The sequence below is a fragment of the Trichechus manatus genome, unplaced genomic scaffold (genome assembly GCF_000243295.1).
Source record: "Trichechus manatus latirostris isolate Lorelei unplaced genomic scaffold, TriManLat1.0 scaffold00053, whole genome shotgun sequence".
NCBI lineage: Eukaryota > Metazoa > Chordata > Mammalia > Sirenia > Trichechidae > Trichechus > Trichechus manatus.
In genome coordinates, this window is record NW_004443989.1 from 15809234 (window position 1) to 15816115 (window position 6882).

Here is a 6882-nt window from a genome sequence, read left to right on the forward strand (position 1 = left end):
AAACCATATGATCTTATCAATTGATGCAGAAAAGATATTTGACAATGTCCAAAACTCATTTCTGATAACAACTATCAGCCAAATAGGAATAGAGGGGAAATTATTCCACATAATGAAAGGCATTTATACAACGGCAATAGCCAGCGTCATTCTACATGGAAAGAGACTGAAATTATTATCCTTGAGAATGGGAACCAGACAAGAGTGCCCTTTATCACCACTCCTATTCAACATTGTGCTAGAGGTCCTAGCCAGAGCAATAAGGCAAGAACAAGAAAGAAAGGACATCCAAATCACTAAGGAAGAAATAAAAGTATCCCTATTCACAGATGATAGATCTTATTCACAGAAAACCCCAAAGAACCCTCAAGGAAACTACTGGAGCTAATAGAAGGCTTCAGCAAAGTATCAGGATATAAGATAAACATATAAAAATCACTTGGATTCCTCTACACCAACAAAGAGAACTTCCAAGAGGAAATCAAATCAATACAATTTACGATAGCCCCCAAGAAAATAAATAACCTAAGAATAAACGTAACCAGAGACTTAAAAGACCTATACAAAGAAAACTACAAAACACTACTGCAAGAAACCAAGAAAGACCTACTTAAATGGAAAATCTACCAAGCTCATGAATAGGTAGATTTAAGACCGCAAAAATGTCAATTTTACCCACAACAATCTACAAATATAATGCAATCCTGATCCAAACACCAATAGTATTCTTTAAAGAGATGTAGAAACAAATGACCAACTTCATATGGAAACAGCATAGACCCTGAATAAGTAAAGCATTACTAAAGAAGAAAAACAAAGTGGGACGCCTCACACTACCTGATTTTAGAATCTATTATACTGCCACGATAGTCTAAAAAGCTCAGTACTTGTACAACAGATACATAGACCAACAGAACAGAACCGAGAACCCAGACATACATCCATCCACCTATGAGAAGCTGATATTTGACAAAGGCTCAAAGTCTGTAAATGGGGAAAACACAGTCTCTTTAACAAATAGTGCTGGCATAACTGGATATCTGTATGTAAAAAAAAAAAAAAATCAAACAAGACCCATACACACCATGTACAAAAACTAAGTCAAAATGGATCAAAGTCCTAAATAAAAAATCTACAGCGATAAAGATTATGGAAGAAAAAAAAAGGGACAATGCTGGGAACCTTAATACATGGCGTAAATAGTATACAAACCGTAACTAACAATTCACAAACACTAGAAGAGAAACTAGATAACTGGGAGCTCCTAAAAATCAAACACTCTCATGAAAAGACTTCACCAAGAGGGTAAAAAGACAACCTACAGACTGGGAAAAAACTTTTGGCTACAAATTATCTGATAAGGGTCTGATATCTAAAATCTACAATATACTGCAACACCTCAAAAACAAAAAGACAAATAATGCAATTAAAAATGGTAAAAGGATATGAATAGACACTTCACCAAATGAGATATTCAGGCAGCTCACAGACAAATGAGGAAGTGCTCACCATCATTAGCCATTAGAGAAATGCAAATCAAACGTGCAATGAGATACCATCTCACCCCAAGAAGGCTGGCACTAATCCAAAAACCAGAAAATAACACATGATGGAGAGGTTATGGAGAGATTGGAACACTTTTGCCCTGCTGGTGGGAATTTAAAATGGTTCAACCACTTGGGAAAATGATTTGATAATTCCTTAAAAAGCTACAAATGGAAATACCGTATGATCCAGCAATCCCACTCCTAGGAATATATCTAGAGAAATAAGAGCCTTCAAGCAAATAGACACATGCACACACATGTTCATTGCAGAACTACTCACAATAGCAAAAAGATGGAAGCAACTGAAATGTCCATCAACAAATGAATGGATAAACAAATTATAGTACATATACTCAATGTAATACTACATATCATTAAAAGAACAATGATGAATCCATGAAACATCTCACAACATGGATGAATTTGGAGGGCATTCTGCTGAGTTAAATAAATCAGATGAAAGGACAAATACTGCAAGAGACCACTATTATAAGAAATTAAGAAAAGACTTACACACAGGAAAAAGTACTCTTTGATGGTTATGAGGGTGCGGATGGAGGGGAGAGGAAATCACTAACTACATAACAGACAAGTATCAATTATTAATCTTACTTAAATCTAAAGTTTATATGCAAATCAAAAAAGTCAGAATTGCCAACACAATACTAAAGAGTAACAGAGGTGGAGAGCTGACATTGTCTAACATCAACACTTACTAAAAAACTACAATGATTAAGACAGAAAGTTATTGGGGTAAGAGTAGACAAAGATTTCTGTAGCACAGAATAGAAAGCTCAATAACTGACCCCTACAAAATATAGTATGCTGATCTTTGACATAGGAGCAAAGGTAATTCAATGGAGAAAGAATAGTCACTTAAATGATTCTGAAACGATGGTACATCTACATGCAAAAAAGTGAACCCAGATGCAGAGTTCACTTATTTCACAAAAATATACAAAATAGATAAAAGACCAAAATGTTAGAAAGAAAACATTATGACTTCTACAAGATAAAATAAAATCTAAGTGACTCTGGCTTTAGCAATAAAGTCTTAAATATAACTCAAAAAGCATTTTCAATTAAAGAAAATAAATGGTAACTTGAACTACATAAAAATTTAAAATTTCTATTCTGCAAAATACACTGAAAAGAATGGTCAAGTCACAAAATGGGATAAAATATTTCTAAAACACCTCTGATAAAGACCTTGTATGCAAAATATGCAACAAATTCTAACAGCTAAACAGGAGAGCTGACAACCTTATTACAAAATTATAAAAATTCTATTGTGGTCCCAGTGAAAACACTCAGTAGTAGTAGCCAGGCATCATCTAGCACTTCTGGTCTCGGGAGAGCTGAGTCTGTGGTTCATGTGGCTATTAGTCCTGTAGTTTCTTCTTTGAGTCTTTGGTATCCTTCTTTCTCTTGATCCAGACGAGTAGATATCAATAGTTGTATCTTAGATGGCTGTTCGCAAGGTTTTATTTTATTTTTTTTTTATTCTACTTTAGATGAAGGTTTACAGAACAAATAGTTTCTAGTTAAACAGTTAGTACACATATTGTTTTACGACAATGGTTAACAAGCCCATGACATGTCAACACTGTCCCTTCTCAAACTTGGGTTCCCTATCACCAGCTTTACTGTCCCCTCCTGGCTTCTACTCCTTGTCCCTGGACTGTTGTGCCCCATTAGTCTCATTTTGTTTTATGGGGCTATCTAATCTTCGGCTGAAACTTGAATTTCGGGAGTGAATTCAATGCTGAGTTAAAAGGGTGTATGGTGGTCACATGCTGGGGGTTTCTCCAGTCTCTGCAAGGCCAGTAAGTCTGGTCTTCTTTTGTGAGTTAGAATTTTGCTCTAGATTTTTCTCTAGCTCTGTCCCGGACCCTCTGTTGTGATCGTGGTCAAAGCAGTCAGTGGTGGTAGCTGGGCACCATCTAGTTGTACTGGACTCAGTCTGGTGGAGGCTGTGATAGTTGTGGTCCATTAGTCTTTTGGACTAATCTTTCCGTTGTATCTTATTTTCTTCATTTGCCCTTTTTCCTGTAGGGGTGAGACCAGTGGAGTATAGTAGATGTCTATTCACTGGCTTTCAAGACCTCAGACGATACTCATCAAGGTAGAATGTAGAATATTGTCTTTATAAAATGTGTTATGCAAATTGAGATAGATGTTCCCTGACGCCATGGTCCCCACAGCCCTCTGCCCAGTAATTCACTTTCTCAGGGAGTTTGGATGTGTCTATGGAGCTTCTACGATCTTTTCTTGTGCTAGTTGTGATGGCTTCCCCGGTACTGTGTACTCTTACCCTTCACCAAAGTTATCACTTATCTATCGTCTATTTAGTATTTCTCCCCCAACTCTCCCATCCCTCATGACCATCAAAGATTGTTTCTTTTTGTGTGTAAACTTTTACACGAGTTTTTACAGTAGAGGTCTCATACAATATTTGTCCTTTTGTGATTGACTTATTTCACTGAGCATAATGTCCTCCGGTTTCATCCATGTTATGAGATACTTCACAGATTCATCATTGTTCTTTATCTTTGTATAATACTCCATTGTGTGTATGTAGCATAGTTTGTTTATCCATTCATCTGTTGATGGGCATCTAGGTTGTCTCCATCATTTTGCTATTGTGAACAATGCTGCCATGAACATGGGTGTCCATATGTCTGTTTGAGAGATGGCTCTTGTTTCTCTAGGACAAATTCCAAGGAGTGAGATTGCTGGATTGTATGGCATTTCTATTTCTAGCTTTCTAAGGAAGCACCATACCATTTTCCAAAATGGTTGTATCATTTTGCATTCTCACCAGCAGTTCATAAGAGTTCCAATCTCCCTGAAGCCTCTCCAACATTTCTTATTTCCAGTTTTTTTGATTCATGCCAGTAATGCCGGGGTGAGATGGTATTTCATTGTGGTTTTGATTTGCATTTCTCTAATGGCTAGTGATCATGGGCATTTCATCATGTATCTGTTGGCCGCTCGAATGATGTCTTTGGTGCCTCTTCATTTCCTTTGAACATTTTTTAATTGGATTATTTGTCTTTTGGTTGTAGAGCTGTTGGATTTTCTTGTGGATTTTAGAGATTAGACCTTGTCTGACTTATAATGTCCAAAATTTTTTTCCCAGTCTGTAGGTTCTCTTTCTCCTTTTTTGGTGAAGTCTTTTGGTGAGCATAAGTGTTTACTTTTTAGAAGATGCCCGTTATCTAGCTTATCTTCTGAAGTGTGTATGTTGTTGGTTATCATTAGTATCCTGTTACTGTTGTATATTAGGGCCTCTACAGTTGATTCTATTTTTTTCTTCTATGAACTTTATAGTTTTTGGCTTTATATTTAGGTTTAGGCTTTATATTTAGGATCATAGGATCCATTTTGAATTAGTTTTTTTATATGGTGTGAGGTTTGAGTCCTGTTTCAGTGTTTTGCACATAGACGGCCAGTTTTACCAGCACCATTTGTTAAAAAGACTATCTTTTCCCCATCTGATGGATTTTGGGACCCTGTGAAATATCAGGTGACTATAAGTGGGTGGATTTACATCTGGGTTCTTAATTCTATTCCATTGGTCTATGTATGTGTCTTTGTACTAATGTCAGGCTGTTTTGACTACCATAGCTGTATAGTAGGTTTTGAGGTCAGGTAGTGCGATTACTCCAACTTTATTCTTCTTCTTCAGTAGTGCTTTACTTATTCGGGGCTTTAGCCCTTTCCATATATAGTAAATGACTAGTTTTTTCATCTCTTTAAAGAATATTTTTGGTTTTTGGATCAGGATTCCATTGTATTTATAAATTGCTTTGTGTAGAATTGTCATTTTCACAATTTTGAGTCTACCTATCCATGAGTATGGTATGTTTTTCCATTTATGTAGATCCCTTTGGATTTCTTACAATAGTGTTTCTATTTTTCTCTGTATAGCTCTTTTAGGTCCCTGGTTAGATTTATTCCTAAGTGTTTTACTTTTTTAGGGGCTATTACAAATGGTATTATTTTCCTGATTTCCTTTTCATCATTCTCTTTATCGGTGTATAGAAATCCAACTGATTTTTATATGTTTATCTTGTATCCTGCTATTCTGCTGAAACTTTCTATTAATTCCAGTAGTTTTCTCGTAAAGTCTTTAGGGTTTTCTGTGTATAGTATCTTATCATCCTCCAACAGGGACAGTTTCACTTCTTCTTTACAAATTTGGATACACTTTATTTCTTTTCCTTGCCTTATTGCTCTAGGTAGGACTTCCAGCACAATGTTAAATAGGAGTGGTGATAAAGGGCATCCTTGTCTTGTTCCTTTTCTCAAGGGGAATGTTTTCAGCCTCTCTCCATTAAGAATGATGTTGGCCATTGGTTTTGCCTAGATGTCCTTTATTATGATGAGAAATTGCCCTTCTATACCTATTTTATTGAGAGTTGTTAATCAAGAATGGTTGTTGGACTCTGTTGAATGCCTTTTCTGCATCAGTTGAGATAATCATGTGATTTGTTTCTTTACTTTGGTTTATGAGATGGATTACATTGATTGATTTTCTAATGTTGAACCATCCTTGCTTACCTCGTATGAAGACTACTTAGTAGTGGTGAATTTTTCTTTTTTTTGAAATGATTTTGAATTCTATTGGCTACAATTTTGTTGAGAATTTTTACATCTATATTCATAACAGATATTGGTCTGTAATTTTCTTTTTTGTGGCATCTTTGCCTGGTTTTGTTATCAGGGTTATGCTGGCTTCATAGAATGAATTCAGGAGTATTGCTTCTTTTTCTATTCTGAAATAGTTCAAGTAGTACTGGTATAAGCTCTTCTCTGAATGTTTTGTAGAATTCTCCAGTGAAGCCATCTGGGCCATGGCTTTTTTTTTTGGGGGGGGAAATTATTTTTTCAATCTCTTCTCTTGTTATGGGCCTGTTCAGATTTTCAACATCACTTTGTGTTAGTTTGGGTAGGTAGTGTGGTTCTAGAAATTTGTCCATTTCCTCTAGGTTTTCAAATGTGTTGAAGTATAGTTTTTCATAGTACTCTGTTATGATCTTTTTATTTCACTTGGGTCTGTTGTAATGTCTTCCATTTCATTTCTTATTTAGATATTTGCTTCCTCTCCTGTTTTTCTTTTGTTAGTCTGGCCAGTGGTTTGTCAATTTTGTTGATTCCTTCAAAGAACCATCTTTTGGTTTTGTTGATTCTTTCTGTTGTTTTTCTATACTCTGTTTCATTTATTTCTGATCTGATCTTTATTATTTCCTTTCTTCTAGTGGCTGTGAGTTTTTTTTTTTTTTTTTTTTTTGTTTTAGCTCTGTAGGTATTGATTTGATTTTATCCCTTT